Here is a 24901-nt window from a genome sequence, read left to right as displayed (position 1 = left end):
AACCGAAAAACCTTGCTGTGCTATGAGAGGATCTTAATAGACACGAATATGGGTTAAACTACATGAAATGAGTTTGGAGTTGAGCTAGGGAGTCAAATACACAACAGAAGCGTTTATAAACAGCCAGAGGTGAAGTGATGGAGATGAAAGTTTCTGCAGCAGTTTTGTCTGCTTTGTGTGCGTGATATTTGCAGCTTTGTGAGATTGTTTTCAACTGAGTGGTGTGATTCATGCCATGATCCTGTGATGGCATGCAGGAGACATTACACAGCTCTCTGGCCATTCATTAAACCCATGAAAACCAATCTCTGTGTATCAGTTACATACACTACAGTTCAAAAGTTTGGAATCACTTAGAAATGTCCTAATCTTTGAGAGAACAGCATTTTTCTCTATTGAAGATAAATGAATCAGAAATACAGTCTAGACATTGTTAATTTGTTAAATGACCGTTCTAGCTGGAAACAGCTGATTTTTAATGGAATATGTCCACAGGAGTACAGAGGAACATTTCCAGCAACCGTCACTCCTGTGTTCTAATGCTGCATTGTGTTAGCTAACGGTGTAGAAAAACTAACTGATGATTAGAAAACCCTTGTGCAGTTATGTTAGCACATGAATAAAAGTGTGGGTTTTTGTGGAAAACATGAAATTGCCTGGGTGACTCCAAAGTTTTGAACGGTAGTGTATTTAGATTTTTTTCCCCCGTGAACTGAATCCCTTAGAATAGCTTAAGTGTAGATTTGTGCATATACACTCAACAAAAATATAAATGCAACACTTTTGTTTTTGCTCCCATTTTTTTATGAGATGAACTCAAAGATCTAAAACTTTTTCCACATACACAAAATCACCATTTCTCTCAAATATTGTTCACAAATCTGTCTAAATCTGTGATAGTGAGCACTTCTCCTTTGCTGAGATAATCCATCCCACCTCACAGGTGTGCCATATCAAGATGCTGATTAGACACCATGATTAGTGCACAAGTGTGCCTTAGACTGCCCACGATAAAAGGCCGCTCTGAAAGGTGCAGTTTTATCACACAGCACAATGCCACAGATGTGGCAAGATTTGAGGGAGCGTGCAATTGGCATGGAGACAGCAGGAATGTCAACCAGAGCTGTTGCTGGTGTATTGAATGTTCATTTCTCTACCATAAGGCGTCTCCAAAGGCGTTTCAGAAAATTTGGCAGTGCATGCAACCAGCCTCACAACAGACCACGTGTAACCACACCAGCCCAGGACCTCCACATCCAGCATGTTCACCTCCAAGATGGTCTGAAACCAGCCACTCAGACACCTGCTTAAACAATGGGTTTGCATAACCAAAGAATTTCTGCACAAACTGTCAGAAACCGTCTCAGGGAAGTTCATCTGCATGCTCGTCGTCCTCATCGGGGTCTCGACCTGACTCCAGTTGGTCGTAACCGACTTGAGTGGGCAAATGCTCACATTCGATGGTGTCTGACATGTTGGAGAGGTGTTCTCTTCACGGATGAATCCCGGTTTACACTGTTCAGGGCAGATGGCAGACAGCGTGTGTGGCGTCAGGTGGGTGAGCGGTTTCCTGATGTCAATGTTGTGGATGGAGTGGCCCATGGTGGCGGTGGGGTTATGGTATGGGCAGGCATCTGTTATGGACGAAGAACACAGGTGCATTTTTTTGATGGCATTTTGAATGCACAGAGATACCGTGACGAGATCCTGAGGCCCATTGTTGTGCCATACATCCAAGAACATCACCTCATGTTAGTGATGTTACGCTCGAGCCAGTTTGCTCGACACAGTGCCGAGCTTTTGAAGCGAAAGTGTTCCAAGACGGTGTTTCGATCCCTGCTTCAGCACGCCCACAATCACGTGACTATCAAGAACGAGGCCTCGTGACGTCACATCGCGTGTCGTGGTGCTTTGCGCGGACTTTGAAGGGGTTGGACATTTCAATCTGTCCAGGTCTTAAAAGGCATAGGGGTCTGATTCACTCCTCAAATTGTGGGTTTTTGAGAGGAGGAGACTACGCTAGTGCATTTACTATTTGTCATTTTGAGAGAAGTTAGGGAGAGTATACATTTAGTTAGAATTTAGTTTAGATATATCAAGTTGCATTTCATACATTAAATAACACACAGATACATACGCATAGATTCACTCATACACAACACACATTCCTTCATAGAAACACACTACACATATATGCACACAAACATACATATATAACGTTTTAAAACATTTATTGCAAGTACAAAGCAGTGTGAGACAAGCAGTCCTGAGGCTTTTTCATTTTTTTCCACTTGGATGCAGTTTGACACAGGAGCAGCAGATGTCATTCTTCTGGTTGTGTCAAATGCTTCGAAGTAATGTGTCATTCTTGAAGCAGATGTGTCAAAGTGGTTCATTGCTTCATGAAGCTTCGATTTCACCATCAGTACCTCATGTTGCAGCAGGATAATGCACGGCCCCATGTTGCAAGGATCTGTACACAATTCTTGGAAGCTGCAAACGTTCCAGTTCTTGCATGGCCAGCATACTCACCGGACATGTCACCCATTGAGCATGTTTGGGATGCTCTGGATCGGCGTATGTGACAGCGTGTACCAGTTCCTGCCAATATCCAGCAACTTCGCACAGCCATTGAAGAGGAGTGGAACCCCCAATAAAACAAAACTGCACCTCTCAGAGTGGCCTTTTATCGTGGGCAGTCTAAGGCACACCTGTGCACTAATCATGGTGTCTAATCAGCATCTTGATATGGCACACCTGTGAGGTGGGATGGATTATCTCAGCAAAGGAGAAGTGCTCACTATCACAGATTTAGACAGATTTGTGAACAATATTTGAGAGAAATTGTGATTTTGTGTATGTGGAAAAAGTTTTAGATCTTTGAGTTCATCTCATAAAAAATGGGAGCAAAAACAAAAGTGTTGCGTTTATTTTTGTTGAGTGCATGTGAAATCTGCCTCTTGCTGCAGCTCAGCACACCAGTTCACCAGCAACTTTGCTCAAACTCTGTAAAACAGCTCTATGCTATGCAGTTTGAGTGAATAAGCCATAAATACTTGAACCAGAAACTTCTTCTTCAGGAGAATAATGATATGGATAGCTGCTCCCTGCAGGTCGGTTCCTTAGTGTTGTACTGAGGCACCTCTGGAAATTTTTCCACAGGAGTAGCAAGAAGGTGCCGCTGAAAATCTTTGAGGATTTCCCTAAATTCTGTTCATGTGTGATGATAATTTATGAAGGTAATAGCAACTTGTGTTACAGTTAAATGTGTTTTCATTGTTGCTTGACTGCCTGTTGCTGTATTTTCTTAGTAAAGAGAGGTCACATTCTGCAATGCATCCATATGCAAAAATCGCTAAATCACTGCTGCACATATTATAGGTTTCACTGCATCGGCCCTGAATTTATTTTGCAAGAAGATAGAGCTGCAGCTATAAAGGATTAGTTCATTATCAATTATTTGTCAATTAGCCAGTTAATTGGTTAAATATAAGGTGGAAAAATGTCCATTACAATACCCCAGAGCAGGGGTGTCAAACATGCGACCAATCTGGCTCACAGGATGACTTTGCAAAATGTAAAAATTACAGAGAAGACAATAACCTACAAATTGTATATTTGCAAACTGGTAAGTTTAAAATATTTTCTACATCTTAATCAGTTGTTTTGATCATAAAGTAAAATAGTATATTGTTCAGTTTCAGATACCTGTGACTAAAAGTTTTGCAGATACACTGTGATATGTAAAGTGTACTGTGTAAATGATAAACTGAGGCACAATGTTGTTGAAATTGCACTTATTTTTCTTCAGAAATTTCAGGTTGTTCATAATGTTTTGTAAGAAAGTAGTTAATTAATGTGAATAGATTCAGAATGTACTTCTTTGCACTGAAGCAATTAGAATTGTTGTTATTTCTTGGTTATTATGCTGTGATTTTACTGGTCCGACCTACTTGAAATCAATCTGACCTGTATGTGGCCCCTGAACTAAAATGAGGTTGACACCCTTGCCCTAGAGGTTAGAATAGAATCTTCAAATGAACTGTTTTGTTCAGACAACTGGAGATCATCCAGTGAGGTCTTTGGAGCCAATATTGACACTGAATGTAAGTAATGGAGGAAATCAGTGACTGATAATTGGAAGTGATATGTATTTGCAGTAAAAAAAAAAAAAAAAAAAAAAAAAAGTCAAAATTGAGAATAGTGCAAACTCCAATGCAACATTTAATTGAAATTACTTTGTTCATGTTTTTTCAGATGTTTAATTATAAAACAAGATGTCAGCACTGATCCTTTAGTGCTAGTAAACTATTACTTGTGACGTACAACTGATCAGATGTCTCTCAAGACCACAGAGTGACTCCAGACAGCAGGAAGCAGCTGCTTTGGAGCCAAAGTATTGATGCCACTTATTAAAATATGCTAATAGGCGCTAGCCACCCTGTGACCCTAATGAGGATTAAGTGGTGTATAGATAATGAATGGATAAATATTGGATCCAATAATCAGCATCAAGTCCTACAAGCAAAAATCCCAAAATATTCAGTTCAATACTATGAAGGCAAAGAAAAACGGCAAATGAAAAATATCTGTTAAAAATGAACAGACTATCAAAATAGTTGCAGATTAATTTTCTATCATCTGACTAATCAACTAATCCCAGAAAGGTTTGGAGGAAAGCCTCTTGAGAAGCTTAATCAGCTAACCATCAAGGACAAGGAGCTTTCTTTAAAAAAAAAGAAGACAAAAACAACACTGTATCTTTAGTTATATACATTAGATATTCATCTAAGTTTTCATAGCAGTCAGTAAAAGGTGAGTATGCAGTGCAGATGTAGTGGAGGTGGGTCAGTGGGTGGTAGAAGATTAGCAACAGAAAGGACCTAATGCATGAAAGTTGCTGAAAACTAACATTAATATGCAAATAGGGTTTTTGAAAGGAGGGAGGACTTTCATATGAGATAAGATAAAGATCGACAATCCCACATGGGGAAGTCACACTGATAGGGGAAACTAGAGCACAAAAACAACAGACAAAAAAAATACTAGGACATATGTATATAGTGCAAGAATTTACTGAATAGAGTGAGAGCACAGTAAATTAGTGATCATATCATTCACTTAAAAAAGTTATGATGAATTCCTCCGAACAGATTGACACAGTTTCAGTAGTGTAAAAGCTGAGTAGATTTACTAAAATTCTGACTGTCTTTACTATCCTGAGAGACACTTTATGGCCTTTTACAGTACTGATTGACTACACTACAGTCAGACAATGTCAACTTTTTATACCACTACAATAATTCATCTGCTAATACAGTCTACTTCAACACGAAAAGCGATCCACTGAAAAACAAGAAAAGCACTCAGCGCAATACTCTGCCAAGGCTGTTTAGTCATTGTTTAGTCATTTTCAACGACTTAAGTCTTGGAAAAAAATTGTGACAGAAATCCCAGCACTATAGAATGTGGCCATTTAATTTAGATGTACCCACAAACAAAATGACCTTGTGCTGAGCACAGGCATGTGTTTTGCATGTGCACCTTATGTATAGATACCGAATCACGTGACCTAAATATGCAGCAGGCAGCGGGAATTGATGGGACTCGGAAATGCCCCCACAATTTAGTCAATTGTTCCTTGTATAAATTTCAACCAATAAGTCCTGATGATCCAGACGACAAGCCGCATCACTGGCAAAATCTAATCATTTGGTCCTTGTGTCATTTCTGACCTTCCCTGAAAATTTCATCCAAATCCGTTTGTCTGTTTTTGAGTAATGTTGCTAACAGACAGACAGCCAGACAGATAGACAAACCAACACCAATCGTCACATAAGTCCGTCGAGGCTCCGTTTCTTTGGCAGAGTAAATATGTTTTAGATTGAACTTCATGCAAAACAGTTAATTTCGTAACTGATTTACCAACTGCAACATAAAAACTTGAATAAATTCTTATTCATCATGAGTACTTTTACTTTAGATACCAGATTTTATGACCAATAAAATAATGTAATATGTAATGAATAATAATGACGTTATTTCTACTTTTACTCAAGTAAATGATCCTTGTTTGTCTTGTGTCATCTGAAAATTGAAGTCAGTGTAACAGCAGAAGAGGCTTTTGACTTGAAATTTCACTTTACCTGACAGAGTGCAGAGAATGACTGAAATACGCGTTTTTACACCCCATTATTTCCGTCATTCTAACCTTATACTGACACCTGTTCTTCCACCTGCTTGTTCTTACACTCTGACTCACTGCCTTCAGAATAAACTTGTGAACCTGATGTCTCCTCAGAACAAGCAGTTCATCAGAAACTGCAGCAGAACAACAATATCCAGGCAGCCCCCTTCTGCGAGAGTGATGAACTTGCCATTTTTAGACTAATTGGATCTTAATTAATGGCGACACGACATAACACTTTGGTGCAAAGTTGTCATCTGCTGCTCGTTATGCAGATAAATGTCTGTTGATGAATTTCACTGTCAAAGTTGGTGTGTTTCTGTGTGTGCCAGTGTGATGCCGACTGTGCAGGTGACGTGTAGTCATGCAGAGCTAAAGTTTCAACTTTGTGAAATAAGAAAGGCCATTAGTCACTGACTGCTGGTCGTAATGGGCATAAGCAGATGATTTATAGTGGATCAAAATATTAGTGTTGACTAAGAGTGACAAAAAACACGTTTGATTCAGTAAAAGGCTGCAGCTAACAAATATTTTTATTAACAATTTACTCAATGATTTTTTCTTTGATTAACAGATTAGCATGAAATGTAACGATATTCTCTTTTTTCGAAAAATTGTCTTTAAGAACCCATGGTGACTATTATGGCTACAGGTAATTGTATGCTGTCTTGTTACTGGGGTGGCTTCCTTTTGAACCCACACATGTCATCACATGTGTGGGTCCAGCTGTGGTTGGTTCCAGAGCAACCACAGCTACTTGTCATCTCAACTGATGAGTCCAAAGTAGAAGACATGCACTCCAGCCTTGTTCTCCCCACCTCCCAACCTGTCTGGTTGGGCCACTACCCAGTTTCCTCCAACCTTCACTCAACTGAGCGCAGCCATCATCACACCTGAAGAGTATATATCTGCAAACTAAACTCTCAGTCATGGCGGTTGGGATTTCATGTGACCGGTTGGCCCTGGTTCCTCTTTGATTTGTTTGTGTTGTGGTATGGTCTGTCGGTTCTGTAGTCACTGAGGGGTGGTTATGGACATTTATAGATTCTGTTGGTGGCTGCTAATTTGGTATGGAGCCTCCAGTCTTAGTGGAGACTGTGGCTCTTGTTAGCAGTCCACCACCTTCAGGAAGAAACTATTCGTAACGTCAGTCTTTGCATATTGTGTATTAAATGTGTGTGTTCTGAGGCACCAGTTTTGTTTTATTAGTTCTGTGCACTGTTTGTATTCGTTTCTGTAATGGGTGTTGCCACTGTGATTCGGTTTGGCTAGGGAGTATAGCTTTTTTGTTTAACTAGATTAGCTACTCTGTTAAGGTATGTGTCCACTAGATGCGTTTTTCCCACATGTAAATGCGGCACATCTGAAAATTAGAGGTGAGCGGATCGATCCAAATATTGATGATATTGATACCAGCGTTGGTATTGATATTGAATGATACCAGTGCAACTACATTGATACTTTAGTTTCAGTTTCTGTCCTGTATGTCTGCACTGATGAGGCTTCAACAAACAGGCGATCTGGCTGTCATAGGTCCTCCATCTGAGGAGCAGCAGCTATTCCTCCTCTTGTGATTGGATGTTGTACCATTACGTGACTCAGCGGCGCCAGCCAAACAAGCAAGTAGGCTCAGCTAGGCTCTGTCAGTTTGTTTCTGCCTGATGTGTAAAATGAGCTGTTTACTGTTGTACGTTTCTCAACTGACACCGAGGAAAGAGGAGGCAGAGAGGGGGAAGTTCGACTGAGACAACTGATGATTGGACTGCAGGCAGGAAGATACTAAACCAGAGACAATTACAAAGACTAGTGCTGTAGCAGGACTACAAAATTCAATAATCATTTATCACAATCACGATTTTAAGCTTCTAACCAATTGAAAAAATTTAAAAATTTAAAAATGCGCTCCGCTCTTAAAAAAACGTAGCACACTTATGTGTACTGTTTTGTCCGCTGATAGAAAACAGCACATGTGGATAAAATCAATCGCTTTCATCTTGAACTAATCTGAAATGAGGGCACTTTATCTCAGTCTTTTCAAAGTAAATTTTGCTCACCCACCCACTGAGCAGCATCTACCGTAGTCTGCGCTGTGAGGCATTCAGGGAACATCGGTAAATGTCTGTTGATAAGCAAATTTTCAGCTCATGAGGTGTTTCACCTGTAACCAGGTGGGACCAGGTGGATGCGACAAGCTGACAATGTCTGTCACACTTTATTATCAAAGACAATAATGAGGGAGGGGGTATCTGGAATATCGGTATAGGTATTGAAATCGGCGATACTGGTCCCGCATTTACTGGGTATCGGATCGATGTTAAATCTTGCAGTGTCACACAGCACTACTGAAAAGCAGGCCACAACATTGTCACAGGACAGCGCTTGAGCATCAGCGGGCCACTACATAGTCATGTGACCACGCTTTCAGCCTGAGTCTGGCAGACGCGTCGGACAAACAAAGAAACTCGGCTGCAAACTTTCTCTTTAACTTTGAAAACACTTAAGCGAAAAGTGTTTCTGAAAGCATTTAAGGCAAGAAATAATCTGTGCAGGAGCTGAATCTGTCCTTGTTTTAGTTCGTCGATTAGTTGAGATATTTGACAAAAGCTTTGCGATGTGTCGGACCTCTAGCCTAGCCGCGCTAGACCCAGCTCTTAAGACACAAGGGTCTAGGCCCGCTCGAAAGGGAGGGAGGCGGGCTAAAAGGCTGTCTTTCAAATCACTCTGCAGCAATTGGGTAGGTATACAACCAATCAGCACAACGAATAGGCTGACGTAGTTCCTAGAGCGCCGGATTGTGGCTAAGTCCCATTAACTTCCCAACCAGCGGAGCCAACTGGTATATTAAGGATTTGCCATATCCCGTCGGCATAAGTCCAGCTCTAGCGCGGCTAGGCTGCCGGACCTCTGCACACCACAACAAATTTGCATAAAATAGAAGTGGAGTCCACTTTATGCAAATGAGCTGCGGCCCGCTCCAGGTAAACACACCAGATCACAGCTCAAAATGCACCGCAACCGGACCAGCAGTGCAACGCGGTGCATTTAACAGACAATGGATTGTTTTTCTGTGTTCAGTATGAGAGGTGACAGAAATGTCTGTACAAATGCGTGACGTACTTACTGTAGAGTCAACACAACCATATGTGCGTTGTCTTTTTGCTTTCAAAGTGTGTCTCCGTACATGAATCTGAAAAGCATGGACTGGCCTTAGCTCAATACTACTGAGCATGATCACACATTCACAGCACTGTTAGCATAGTGGTAAACAGATCAATCAATTCTTCAACTGGTAGCAATGGTGACACCTTACTTTAACCTCCTCATGAATCATTAGTATGTACACAAAGTTGCTAATACTAGATATGAGGACATTTAAGTATTCATTAATATGTGTTTTTTAATATGATGTGTTCCATAGAGATATATTCTCTATAGTTACAAATGTATTTATCATAATGTCCTTCATTACTTATTTATTTGATTATGGTTGCTTAACAGGCGGAGTTAAAAACAAAAACAAACAAAAAAATACCTTACATCTGCTTAAAACTACACTTGTGTGTTTTTTAGGCCATTTATTAAATGTCTTTTTTTGACACTACCACACATTTATTTTTATGATTATAAGTAGTTTAAAGTTCTCTTTTACCCATTGAAGAATAAATTATATTCAGGGATGTAGTAATTGCAGTTGTAAAGCTGTTTGAAAGCAGTGTAATATATTACATATTCAGTCTGAAAACAACTATATCTATTCTCCCATTTTAAAAAAAAACACCTGCATGCATTTTAAACACAGTAATTTTTATTCCATTAGAAAATGAAATACCATTTAGAGGCCAGCTGAATGTGAAATAAATGAAGACATCATCCAGTTCCTCTATCAGCGATGCTCGAGCACCACTCATTTGTGTCTGAAGTCCTTCAACACACCACTGTTAATCCTAATTAAGGTGACATTCAAGTGCATAACTGTATAGTTTCCACTAGAACCGTCCGTTCATCACAGTCTAAGAATAGTTTCCTGTACAGTAGGGGAGAAAACCTTTTTGATCTGAAATAAAATGTTTGAAGTGGGTCATCAACTTTTGACATGCTACAGTTAACTGCAAACTGACAGATGCACCAGGGAATAAAACAATGCAGTTGTCCCAAAGTGATTGTTCAGAATTCCCCCTGCAATTGAACAGAAAGACATCAGTCTCCGTGAAACAGTGTACATTTCTGCAATTACTGTTTTTTGCTGCTTTTGCTCTGGCTTTTTTTACGTGGATGAATAAGGACAAAGGCTTCCCCAAAAACAGATCATATAATTGTGCCCCTTTCTTTGCCGCCTCTAATCTTTCACTAAAAACGAAATCTTTTCATGATAAGCACATCACAGTTGTCGCATCTCCCTCAGTGTCTGTGTGACTCAAATCCAAAGATCTAACTTTAAAGATCTAGAAGTGGGAACTCCCTGTTGGGATTATTATTATCCACCACTTGACAAGCAGTGAAAGTTTAATTTGAACTTGAAAGCAACTAATCTGTGAGAGCAATCCAACAAACAGCTTGAGGTGAGCAACCTGCATACTGTTAACTTTCGTTTAGATGCAGTGACAACAATCGGACCGGTCCATGAGGCCTGCGGAAAAAATAAAAACCAAGATGAAGCATCTACATCCATGCTAGCAGGCTCAGTGTGAGCAGTCCATTGAAATAGACTGGACAAGTGAACCTAATATATGGACAACTGACCATAACGGCATTGTAAATTGTGAGCTGTTGCTTATAGTGTAGTTATGCTAACTTATCCTGAAGACATGATGAAAAGCCAACCATCATAGAGAGTTAGGAAATACATCATCATCTCTATCAATCAAGAGAGCTTGAAAGACAAATTCAGCTCCTGCTATCATCCTTGCAAGAGGCATAGAATGTATATAAAAGATGGATGTAGCAACGTAATGACATCCCTCACTGATGTGGGGATTACTGTTTTCTGTCTTTGGGTTTGCCATCTTACTCCTTTGAAACCAGATGTATTGAGAAATGGCTAATTCTGACGGAGAACTGACAGTAAAGACTTTTCAATCACAAGATAGCCAAGATATAAAACACACCCTGTTATAGTGTCTGTTTTAATGCAAGTGGGAGCATTATTTACAAAATGGGCTGTGTGTTGTATTAAAGCAGACTTGAAAGTAGCAACTGAGAACATAAACTCAGTAGGAAAAAGTTTGCTGAGGCAACGAATTTAGTAGATTTCACATAGACTTCTATACAGTCTGACTTCTTCTTGCAACCAGGGCTGCATTATTTCTAAAAGCAGCCCTGCCTGCTATTAGTAGGGAGAAAATGAGATTTCACATTTACATGGCATGGCATAGGTGTGGAAAAACTAATTAGCATTTGGCCTACCTGAATAGCGTCACTCAGGACATCCACTGGATGAAACAAGACATGAAAACAAACAATCAAAAAAAAAACCTGTCATGATTGCTTGGCCGATCTTTTCCCTTGAATGGGACATCATTCTCAGCCAATGGTCAGGAGACTTAACATCAGATCGGGCTTAAAATGTCTCTTTGCTTGAGCTAGATCATACTTCCTTGGCGTAATTCTATCAGACAGTTGTCCACTTTAAAGACGTACGCGAAGTGAAGATGTGTTCTTCACATCAGCCTCAAGCCTTGCCTGTAGCGCGGCACACAGGTTGGCAAGCTCCTGTCTGTGGAAGGATGGAGACCGCTGCCATCATGCTGCCATCCTCCTCATCTGACATCATGTCAGTGGTGATGTCCCTCTATAAGTACTGCCTTCCTTGCATCCAGCAGCTGTGAACATAATCAGTATGCAATATCAATATCAATACATTTCCAAATGTCACAGAAAAATAATGTCATAGGGATCAGCAATAGTATTCTAACCGCATCTTATATAAAACACACAATAGTCATTCCAGAATTGGAGAACATTTGGGCATCAACATTTTTGAAAAATAAACTTTCTTGTATACAATTTTCAATTGTGCCACTATCTTTAATAAATCTGTGGATCCAGACTATAAGCTGCCAAAATCTAATCACTTGCTCCTTGTGTCTTTTCTGACCTTCCCTGAAAATTTCATCTGAGTTTTGGTAAAAAATGTATTCTAATGAATGACTCTTTATATAATAATCATGCTTATTTTGTTGTAAAGTATACCAATGAAACTATGATCTTTTTTGGTACAAATTTGATCTTGCTTCGAAATTTTTGGCCTGTAGTGTATCTCTTAATATTATATACTTCAATTCCATGCTGCTCTGCATCCCCCAAACAAATAATTTGTTTTCTCAGACATGACATTGCCTCTGTGTTGTTTCCTGCAACAAACTGGAAACAGGCAGGCATACAATTTCTTAAGATTTGTCTACTGAAGACTGAAGTCAAATTATCTTGAGAGATTTTGGCCATAAGACTAGTGGTGATATCGTGTGTAAATGATTAGCGCTGCTAGGGTAATTCCCAAAACCAAAAATGTAACTTCATTTCCCCCAAGAGAAACTTTGTCCTAGATTCGATTAGATGGGATTAGATTGGACAAGGAGGAGTCAATGCTTCTTAAAATAGGGGAAAAATGTTTTTAGTGTTGACAGTATCAGAAAAAAATGCTCAAAAGGACGTAAAAAGACTAAGCATAAATACATGGAAAGGCTTGAAGACCCCATGTCCAATTGTTACACTAGGGGCCTTTGATATCTGTCGCTGGTTGTGGGTCCAGTAATTCCAGTTTCCCTAATCTTGGATTGATAGTAAGGATAAACCAGTTTCTTTCTTCTTGAATTTTTCTGCTTCTTATCTCTTGCACAGACTTTCTAAAGGACTGTAGCCCCAACTTATTATTTTGATGAGATTCGACAGCAGTTAAGGCGCCTTAAGGGAAACAAGGCAGTGGGCCCTGGTGGTGATCAAACACACTCTCTGAAAGTCTTAACTGATCAGTTGTACTCAGCCCTCCATTCAATTCCCTCTTTGTATCTGGCCTCATAAAAAGTACCGTAATGTGGAAAAACATCTTTTCTTGTTCCATTTCTCACAAACATTCATGTGGAGAATAGTCCTACTTATCTTAGACCCATAGATATGACCTTGCACATAAGAACATGTTTGAAAGGAGTTGTTGTGGCCAGTGTGTGCTTTCCATATTCACACGTTGTCAGGTGTATGGGCAATCCGTTAAGTTGTCTGAGTTTCTACAGTGAATGATAGATATTTGGAAATAATGCTGGTGTTCACAACAAAAATGTATATTGAATGGACAATCAAATCCATGGCTGCACAGTGGTTTGCTGTTTAGCACTTTCGCCTTGCAGCTAGAAGATCCCCGGTTCACATTCCTGCCTTCCTGGGATCTTTCTGCTTAGAGTTTACATGTTCTCCTTGTGCATGCATGGGTTTTTTCCAGGTTCTCCTGCTTCCCCCCACAGTCCAAAAACATGATCAAGTTAATTAATAGCTCTAAATTGTCCATAGGTATGAATGTGGCCCCCCCTGTGACCCTAATGAGGATTAAGCCATGTGTAGATAATGGATGAATGGACAACCAAATCCATGTTAAGCTTAGTGTGTGGTGCAATGAAGGCCTTGTCCACATAGGTATCCCAGCATGCTAACAACAATCGTCCACGGAGGAATGGGAGGAATTATATGTGTTGACTGATTCTAATGCCTCTGTTCCTCAATATGTTGGAAGAGCAAGTGCATATGTGCAAACATGTAAAAAAAATAGTTCTGTTAGTGAGGTTAGCACCAGCAAACAGATGAGGCACTGGGACTCATTCTGACATCGCAAGCCAAAGACTGAGTTTCTACAGTACACATCTACGTGTCAGCAATGTGAAGTTCTGAATATCTTCATACTTAAAGAGGTTTTCCAAAAAGTAATTTTTAAGTGATTTTTCAGTGGGTGTTCATGTGGACAACAGACACCAGAAAAAGCTATGTTTTAAATTATACCTGCCTTCAGTGCCTTGGGTTCTTTTTACTCCCTGGTCTGACTTCCCTGAGGCCCAAAGCAAGTCTGCTAAGAGGCCCTCCTGCCTCACCCGTGAGTCACATAAACCATTTACCATTGCCACACCGTCACACTTGACACACCAGTGCTCCCACTGTAATCCTCCTTTAAAACCGTCAGTCTCAGAATAAAGAGACCTGTACAGACCAGAAGTTGATATAAAAATGATCGATTTGTTTCCTGCAGAATCTTAAGATAAGAGAATATAAACAGAAAATATAAAATGCTGAAAACAAGAAATAGCCACTTTTGGATCTACTTCCTGGTAATCAGTCCAGTCCTGACAATATTATACAAATGTTGGAACTAAAGCTTTACTGAAAACCTAGATAATCATTGTCTTATTTTATAATTCTGTGCACCTGTGAGGTGCCGACCCACCCATATATAGTCCGGACTGGTCCTCACAGGTTGCTGCTGGAAAGTGCGAGTTAAATTTCATGTATGTGAACACATGCAATGAGGTGATCTTTTCTGGTTCCTAAACAGATGCAGCTGGTGTGATGTAATGGATAGATGAAAAGAAAAAGTTAATAAACTGGGTCAGCAGATATAGATGGTCAATCTCACAAATGCAGCGATATCAATCATGGACAGTAATTAAATTGGAACAAAGAACAGGTTGTATTTAAGAAGGACCAATTAAGACTATACTCTTCTGTAAGAAGCTCAGATCCTTTGATATTCCCATTGAGGTGATTTATTGGCTGAAGTAATTTTTTGGTGATAAGGAAATCTTAGCTATTGTCCTCCTTTAAGCTGTGCCCTGCTGTAGGTGCAGCATCACTTTGGATGGTAAAAGCAGGATATATAGGGTGATTAGGAAGGCATATGTCTTTTCATACATGTGAGTGATGGAGAAATTAATTTTTGACATAGCTCCAGTATTTAGCCAGGCAGGCAGCTTAGCAGCTCAGCTAGCAGCTCAGCTAGCGAAAAGTATGGGGCAACTTGCCCCCCCCGCGTCAAAGTCCGCCCTAACGTGCTTTTTTTCCCACACTGACCAGCTCGGATAGTCTCAATGAGTGTCCCTCAACATACTAGAGATGAGAAGTGAACGAAAACCTCCACATTACTTGGCGATCACTATTTGTTGTGGTCTGTATCCAAATCTCAGAACGCTAGAAAGCAAATCTTGTTCCAAAATCGCGCGATAGCTCGCGCCAAAACACCGGGCTACATCAATAATGGTTTTGAATCTTGCAGACCATCCATCACAGTGCTTTTGCTTGGAGCTCAATTGGTAGCAACCAAACTCAGAGGGTCTTTTGTGGCAGCAGAGGTCAGATTCCTTAAAGAGCACTTTTGGATGTGGTATCGACCTCAGCACCTGTTATTAATCACATATTCAGTGGCTTGTTTATTTAGTTGTTGTGTGCAAGTGTCTGCATTCATTGTTTGTGTGATTCAAATTGGTGGCAAATGAGTTTCCACACAAACAAAATTGACAAATCTAACTTGAGCTCTGTGAAACCTAAATCCTATGAAGCAGGATTTGGGGTTAGCAGGGTAACCACAGGTTCAAACCCAGGTTTTCAGGGCAAAAGATGGTGTTTGATTTCATATCAGGATACATCACCATGATAACTGTAGCTGAATATCTGCCTCGCTCCGCAGTCAGTTGTGTCTGAGACAATAGATCAAGATGTGTGAATACCCCATATATACTACCGTTCAAAAGTTTGGGGTCACTTAGAAATGTCCCTGTTTTTAAAGAAAAAACTTTTTTTTGAAATGACACTAAGACATTGTTAATGTGGTAAATGACTATTCTAGCTGGAAACAGCTGATTTTTAATATCTACATAGGGGTACAGAGGAACATTTCCAGCAACCATCACTCCTGTGTTCTAATGCTACATTGTGTTAGTGCCTCTCATCTGGTTGACTTGAGAATCCTAACAGCTGCAGATTTTGATTGTTAAGGGTTGAAATAGACATGTTTACGTGTTGAAATAGACATGTTTACGTGTAAAGTTTACTAAAATCAAGCACTTGAAGAGTAGATCAACGGTGGTCTCGTGTCTTCAGTGTGAACAAATGATGGCTTCTGACTGAAGTCTGCTAATAAACTAGTTGTACCTTCATTCTATTCATTGACATCACAATGAAGAATTCTGGAATCTGGACAAGTAACAATGTTTACAGCAAAAAAGCCCCAAACTATTTTACCAGAAAGCAATGAGAAAGAATGCATTTTGACTTTGACAGATATTATAAACAGTCAGAAATACAGATACGTTTTGGTTTTAGGATTATGATAAACACAAATAAGCACTTTTGATGAAGGTCTAAAAGCTCTGTCATTCACTAATTTCATGGGTTTTTGAATTGGGTTTATAAATTGTTTCACATTTTGCCAAGTGGTGTTTTCTTCTAATTTAAGATACATTATTTAATAATTAGAGCAAATTTTTAGTCTTATATTTCATTGCTCCTAAAGAAAACTACTATAAGACATGGCAAAGAAGGATCTCAGATCCACCGATCAGAGCGCTGAGGGAACATATATTGGCTGCACGATATATTGTGTATATCCTGGCACATCCCACAGATGCTCAATAAGATTTGGATCTGGGGAGTGTGGAACTTGGGTGAACACCTTAGCAACTGGCTTCGAGGGCTGCTGTTGCCATGGAGGGTGGGGGTTGCTTGACCTGCAATGTTTAGGTGGGTGGTACATGTCAAACATCCACAAGAATGATGTGGTGATAAGTAAACTCTTTGTTCCACAATTTTCACACATTAAATCTGATATTTTTTTAACCTGTTATTTTTTTCTGTAATTAATGGATCGATTTTAACATGTTAAGGTCCCAGGCCCAACATATATATATGTTGGGCCTGGGACTACACACACACACACACACACACACACACACACACACACACACACACACACACACACACACACACACACACACACACACACACACACACACACACACACATATATATACATATGAAGAATTTCTGAGGGTGACAGAGTTTTTAGACACTGTCGGAAACTCCAGTCTTCCTTGTGTAATCTATGCTGTATTTTTCCTGCTGACTACTAGAAAGTCATTTCATTGTTTATCGGCCTTTGTATAGTAACATAATCCTAAAACATAGTTTTACTATACAGCATAAAAAATTCTATTAAGCCTGGTAACACTGGTTTAAATTTTGTTTTTAGATTTTTGTCTATATGCTCCCAAGACCGATGCAATGACAATAGGTTGCATCTAAGCAGCACATTGAGTTGAATAGACAATTGTATGATATTGAGATCTACTTATGCCCTAATGAAAGGGCAGTGACATTGACAAACCTATTAACTTCTGCATTCACACAGTTGGCAGCTTCTCTCCTTCCTGGCTAAGCTGCAGCTGTGTTGCTTTTGGTCTGTAAAATATTTCTAAATTCTTTGTATCGGTTTAAGACTCTAGCTTGTTTTCCTTGTGAAAAATATGCAGCTCTACACCTGTCTATGTTTGCAGCTGGTGACCTGGTGCCAACACCCTCTACTTGTGAACTCACTCAGCTACATTTAGAAAACGTGGGCTGATGTACTGACTTGGTGATAATATACCACTTTGTGTGACCACATAACCTGCTGCTAATACTCAAAATAATAATATCACATTTGAGGTAAATGCATAAAATTACAATAGATTTTACACAAGAAGGACACAATAAATGAGAAAAGAGTGACTTAAATATGCATAAACAATGAAAACAAACAGAAGAGAATGCTGGGGATGTCTTTGGTTTCACACCTACTGGATCAAATAAATTTTTTGCCTGAGCAAGGTGCGAGAGACATCACCAAAGTTAATGCAGTTCATCCTATTGAGACCACAAATGTTTAATGCTCAATGCTCAGATTTAATAAAAATCCACTCAGCTGATATTGTGAAATATTTCACACAAAATAACAAATGTTGCAGAGGGAGAAATGTAAGGGGACGACCAGAGTCATTAGGATTCATCCTCGTGGCACCAAGACCATCTGTGTATGTCATCCTGCAGTTTTTTAGTTATTCTAGTCTTAAGATAGAGTGACAGATTGACATTGCCATTCATAATAAAGCCTGTGAATGAGGTCAAGAATAACAAAACATGAGGTGGTGGTGTGTTTTTGCTTGAAGAACCTTCACAATTCGTTGTGCCACTTCTGAGACTGCCGCTCACAGAACCAACACCGAATGAGATGACAGACGATCTGAAAGTGCATTTCAATACAATCCCTCTGCCCCCTCTGGATCCTCAACTTCAGGAATATTAGTCTGAGTCAGTCTGACAGCAACAGAGGAGACGCCGAGGTGAATCATCCATGAATAATCACACACTCCGGCCTCACTATCATTTCTCAGGGTTACGTCGAATGTGACATCGCTTTTTGCTAGACCACCTGATTGGATGCAAAGGGTTGGTTTCGTGAGACAGAGAAACACGGGAGAAGGAGTGGGTAATGGATTAGATACACTGGCTTTGTGCAATTGAAATAAGGCACGGAGCGAAAAACGCATATTTAATCCAGACAGATTGCTGCTTGCGAGTCACCAGTCTGTCTCAGATTAACGTCAGCAGCCGTAACGATGGTTCAAATTATCTGGAGGGCTTGTCATTGGGAATAAACTCTGTTTTTTGTGAACTGTTTTCATTTAATTTTAAAGGAGAGTTATGTTTTAAAATGAATTCAGTAATAATTAATTGCAGAAACAGCTTTTTATTTTTAGCTGTGCTATTGACACGATTCTGGCGATGTCAGTGTCAGTCAATAATTTAAATGCTGCAGGATGGGTTGCCATCAGTTTCTGTACAAATATTCATGATCACCAGAGAAAGACACCAACTGACTTCCCTGTAGTGGCACCAGCTGGTTGATATTGTGGATCTTTACTGGTACTTTGTGAAAACACAGCTGATGTTAAACTGCACACAAAAATAACATCCATATTATGAATAGAGAGAGCTGTTGACATTCGTTGGCATAATTGATGAACTCAACTCTGACAATGTGCTGATATCAATATTTTAGCCTATTTTTAGTCGATGTCCATTCATGACAATTGTTTTTCTTCAGTACCACTGTGTAATTGTTGTGTTGCGACATCAGTCCTTTGTTTCCTGCCATTTGTCAACAACAGTCAATGTTACTGTTTTAGACAACAGTGACAGCAGCGAGTCTGATTCAGATCTCTGTAAAAGTTTCCAAAGCCCAAAGTGTACACAGCAACTGAAGAGAAAATACACAGGTACTATTCAGCTCCAGTCCACTTTATTGTTTTTTTTTGCTTCTCTCCTGCTCTCTGTGCTCACATATACTGTATTTTAAGGCAGCCATATTCCCAATAAAACTAGTCTGAGACTACATGTATACCAGCAGTATAACTGACAAACTGCTGCTCTTCTCTTTTTCTATCTTGCACTTTGTTTAATGCACAGACCAACTTTTTAAAAATAGGTTTAATAGTAGCTTGAATCTCTTCAAGAGTTGCATTACAAACTCCAGGTATTACGGTTATTCTGAGAAGAACATGAATGTGTAAAATATATTTCATGGCAATCCACTTAATAGTTGTTGACACATGTTCCTGAAGACTGTGTGAAAATCACGAGAATAATAATGGTGACACCACAGGAAAAGTAAGAAGCTCTTGGAAATGTCTTTACCAGATTTCATGAAAATCCTTCAAGTACTTGTTGAGGTATTTTTTGGATCACCAAAAGACCGTCATTGCATAAAGAGAGAGTAAAATTCTGACCTGATGATGGCATCAGATGAAAAAGGATCATCAGAGTTATTCCATTTCACCCTGAGGTTGACATGAATGTCTAATCAGTCCAATCAGTCCAATAGTTGCTCAAATATTTCGCTCACAACCACAAATGTAACACTAGATGGAAAGTCGGGAAATCTCCTAAGTCACTCTGGGGACCACACATTTCTGTACAAAACTTCACGTGAGTTCGTCCAGCAGTCATTGAATTATTTAAATGGGCCAAAGTTGTGAACCTATCAGTGCTAACATCCCAAGAGCCATGCTGCTAGTGTGGATAAAAATAGAGGCATCTCACAGTGCCTTATTCAACACTTACATGGTACAATATGTCACAGAAGTCAAATGTTGACCTTTCTTCTAACACGATCTTCACACTAATGAACTACAAAATATGTCCACTGTCATACTCACAAACTGATAAACCCTTCTGATATTGCCAAAGACCTTTGTTGTAACACCACTGTCTGCACATTTATGTCAAATTTTCAGTTTTCGTACTTCAAGCCTTCCATCCTCACCGAGCCACCGGTGTGGTTTAGTCTCAGAATCTTATCACGAGTTACCTTGATAAAGTTCAAGTATATACTCATATTTATACATTGATCCCACATAACATCATGATCACCTGCCTAATATTGTGTTGGTCTCCTTTATGCTACTAAAACTCCTCTGACCCAGTAGGACATGGACACAGGACCTCTGGGGATCTCCTATGGCACCGGGATGGTGGCCGTGAAGTCTGTGGGTCCTGTGGGTTGCAGGGTGGGACCTACCCAGATCAGACTTATCCTGGCACATCCCACAGATGCTCCATAAGATTTTCATCCGAGGAGTATGGACCCGGGTGAACACCTTAGATCTGTCGTGTTCCCTGGGACACTCTTGAGCAGTTTCTGTGGTGTGTCAGGGTGAAATGACCTGCTGAGGTTGGCAACTGGCATCAAGGACTGCTGTTGCCATGATGGGTGGGGGGTTGCTTGACCTGCAATGTTTAGGTGGGTGGTCCATGTCCAACATCCATATGAATGTCAGGATTCAAAGTTTTCCAGCAGAAAGTTGCATTAAAACAAGATGATAAATGTCTTCACCTGTCAGTAGTCTTAATGTTGTGGCTGATCAGTGTATATCACAAACTGACATCAATGGTTGTTTTGCAAGACGCCAGTTAAGAAAATGTTGACTGTATGAATGAATGAATGAGAAAGATGAGCGACAGCCACAGTACAAAATGTGGGTCACCGCCATCCTGCTGAGTATAGAGTAGGAATCATAACTTCACATGCAGGCAGGCTGTGTTTATATTTTTGTAAGAAATCATTCCTGGACCTCCAAAGCTGTTTTAAGTTCCTCGAAACTTACAGTGCCTGAGGAGTTGAAATTTTCCATTTTTTCCAGAGGAGAGATTTCCTGCTAAAAACATATTTGACATTTATTTTGGTCCCATTTCAGCCTTCGGGGATAAATGAGAAGAAATCTCCTGTTCACATTAGGTAGACATGGCTGCAGATATACACATAATTTATCACCATGACTATTATTTATCAGAGGTGACTTAATGCATCCATTTATTCATTCACTCGTCAGACCTGTCCCCAGGGCCGGCCGCTGGCATAAACACTCTATGCCATTGTTTATAGCCACATCCACTAGAGGGGGCCACACGGTGTGTCATTATTGGTAATTGTCTCCATTGGATTGGATACATTTTTAAAAAAAATAAATATTTGCTGTTAATCATGTGCATGTGTGTTTTAACCCAATTACAAGCTGTGCATGTGATTTGGTAGTTGCCCTGTGCATGTTTTGGGGCCACAAAAAAATCTTGCTTAGGGCCACCAAAGTCCCAGGGCCCGCCCTGCCTGTCCCCTCACTGATATGTGAAATAGTCCATTATAGACTAGTGAGTAATTCCAAGTTTACCTAGAATCTTGGAAGAGCTTTTAATGCAATCCATTCAAAGAATCAAGATGATGTTGCTGTCGGCTGGATTATGCATCATTTTAGATTTATTAGGTCAGGATTAACAGAAGTACCTCTTTTAATTACACAAGAAGTAATCAGGTCACCTGTATATAATGTGTCGAATATAACAGCAGGAAATCTGTGATGCTGCGGGGAACTCATCATTCTTTGACTGAAGTTAATGGAGTTTTAAAATTTACTGAACCTGTCTAAATATTGTGAGAAGCTGACACATCTGACTGACGAATAAATAGCTCCAGATCCTCTTCTTCTGTAATAGCAGGCACATAATAATAATGATGCTACAAAGAAACAGTAAGAAAGACAGAAGAAAAGGAATTCTCTGTTTAAGCTGCTTATATGAAAGTGTAAAATAGCTGCTCTACATTAGAAGCAAAAAATATACTTTCAATCTTCTGATATTTGATATTCTTTTAATCTCTAGGTGTCCTGAAAAGCAAAACCAAACATTTCTAAAAACATACACATTGAATAAAAAACATTAAAGAAAATGTTGCACAAATCTGGACAGATGTGTGCTTGAACAGGTTGCAGTGCTTTTTGGCTAAATGCAAACATTAGCACGCTCACAGCACCAAATGCTGATGTTCTTGCTAATGATGCTGATGTTAGCATGCTAACATTTAATGAACTAAACAGCATCAGACAAAAAGTGCCACTGAGGCTGATGGGACAAGCTTTAGTTTAACAAATATATGTATTTTTTGTGCATGATGATAGATCAGGGGCTGCACAGTGTCGTAGTGGTCGCCTTGCAGCGACAAGATCCCTGGTTCAAATCCCGGCCTGGGCCTGGGATCTTTCTGCATGGAGTTTGCATGTTCTCCCTGTGCATGTGTGGGTTTTCTCCGGGCACTCCGGCTTCCTCCCACAGTCCAAAAATATGCTCAGCTTAATTGATTACTCTAAATTGCCCGTAGGTGTGAATGTGAGTGTGACTGTTTGTCTGTATATGTAGCCCTGCGACAGACAGGTGTCCTGTCCAGGGTGTCCCCTGCCTTCGATCGAGTCAGCTGGGATAGGCTCCAGCAGCCCCCGCGATCCTAGTGAGGATAAAGCGGTATATAGAGAATGGATGGATGGATGATGATAGATCAAGATCAAAAGCTACTAGTTAGACTGTTCATCTGAGGGGATCATGAAGGTCTGAAAAACAACAAAAAATTTGGTCAATGATTTAACCCCTAAAAACATCTCTGTCAAATGAAATGACATATTTAGAATCTTTTTTCCAATTTAGATGTAACTCTACACTGGTGCTTCCAACTGAATGTGTAGATCTATGAAGTCCATGTCTGTATATCCAATCACCTTTCTCCATGTGCTGCAGCTTGAGCACACCAGCTCACCTCCAACTCTGCTCAATACCTGTAAAATTACTCTTTGTTACACAGTGGCAGATTGTAATATCAAATTAATTCAGGAACACACATTAAAACCAGAGACCAGTTTTGAAGCTGATTTATTTAATGCAAACTGACAAGATTTCTTTCTTAGGGTTGTTTGCTCATTCATGGCACAGACTGCTTTTTTTTTTTTTTTAAATGACCTTTAGGATGTTAAACATGTCATATGGACATATTAACAAGGTAAAAGTATGATTTCCACCAGTGGGCATCTTGAAATAAAATCAAAAATATGAAAAACGTATTCAGGACATCATGGTCACTAGAATTACCCTCTGGGGAGCACAGCTGTCCAGAAAATGTCATAAAAGTCCATCAGTTAGTTGTTGAGGTATGTGTATGTGATCAAAGTGGTAGACAGACTGAAAGACTAACAGTGTCATCCACCGCCACTAGCGTCACAAAAAAATCCCTTAAAAGTAGGGATCGACCAGTACAATTTCTTCAGGACATGTACTGTTACCAATTATTCTTAATACAGATGATCAATAATTGTCCAGAGCAATGGAGAGTGTAGAAAAGAGGTGAAGAAGTGTGTCCAAATAGGTTGGAACAGGTGAAGAAAACCGTGTCAGGTGTGAAGTGTGATAAAAGAGTATCGGTAAGAATGAAAGGAAAGGTGTACAAGACAGTGGTGAGACCAGCTATGATGAAGAAAAGATAGGAGGCAGAGGTAGAGGTAGCATAGATTAAAATGTTGAGGTTCTCCTTACTTTTTGGTGACCAGGATGGATAGAATCAGGAATGAATGCATCAGAGACAGCATGAATAAGCATATGTTGGTAAGATGTTTTGGAGATAAAGGCAGAGAGGCCAGACTGAGCCAGTTTGGACATGTACAAAGGAGGGATCATGAATATTTTGGTAGAAGCCAGACGGGAGGCCTAAAGGAGGACCAAAGAGGAGGTTTACAGACGTAGTGGAAGAGGATATGGAGATAGTTTGTGCCTTGGCGGACTTATGTGATGATCAGCGTTGGTTTCTCTGTCTGTCTGTTAGCAACATTACTCAAAAACGGACTAACATATTTGGATGAAATTTTCAGGGAATTTGTTAAAGATTTCTGTGTCATTGCAAGGTAGCGGCACGGCGTCACTTTAACTATGCCTACAAGCAAACACTACGTCAGCAACTTGCTGACGATCACATGATTGTGATCCTACTACAAATCAAAAGTTGTGGACTTATCGGGACTTGTCCATCTGAAATGATACAAGTAGCAATTGATTAAATTGTGGGGGTGTTTCTGCCCACTACATATTTATGTTACGCGATTTGGTATCCATACACAACACGTCTGTGCTCAATGCAAGGTCATTTTGTTTGTGGGTACATCTATATTAAATGGCCACATTCTACAGTGCCATGATTTATGCCATGATTTTTTTTTCAAGAGTTCAGCCGTTGCAAATAATGCAACGATCGAGCAGCCTTTGCGGAGTACTGCCCTCTCTGAGTCCTTTTCCTGTTTACATTCGCAGTTAAAATATAAAAGCTGATGGTAAAATTCCAAA

At 39.8% G+C, this 24901-nt stretch overlaps 1 protein-coding gene across 1 annotated transcript in view; it reads left to right on the top strand.

Annotated features, from left to right (window-relative positions):
- Positions 1-24901, top strand: part of LOC110951133 (pituitary adenylate cyclase-activating polypeptide type I receptor-like) — a 52290-nt gene that overhangs the window by 1201 nt on the left and 26188 nt on the right. The window lies entirely within an intron of this gene.

This window comes from Acanthochromis polyacanthus, chromosome 9 (genome assembly GCF_021347895.1).
Source record: "Acanthochromis polyacanthus isolate Apoly-LR-REF ecotype Palm Island chromosome 9, KAUST_Apoly_ChrSc, whole genome shotgun sequence".
Taxonomy (NCBI): Eukaryota; Metazoa; Chordata; class Actinopteri; family Pomacentridae; genus Acanthochromis; species Acanthochromis polyacanthus.
The sequence above is the reverse complement of the archived record's forward strand: the minus strand, read 5'-3'. Positions and strand labels throughout refer to the sequence as shown.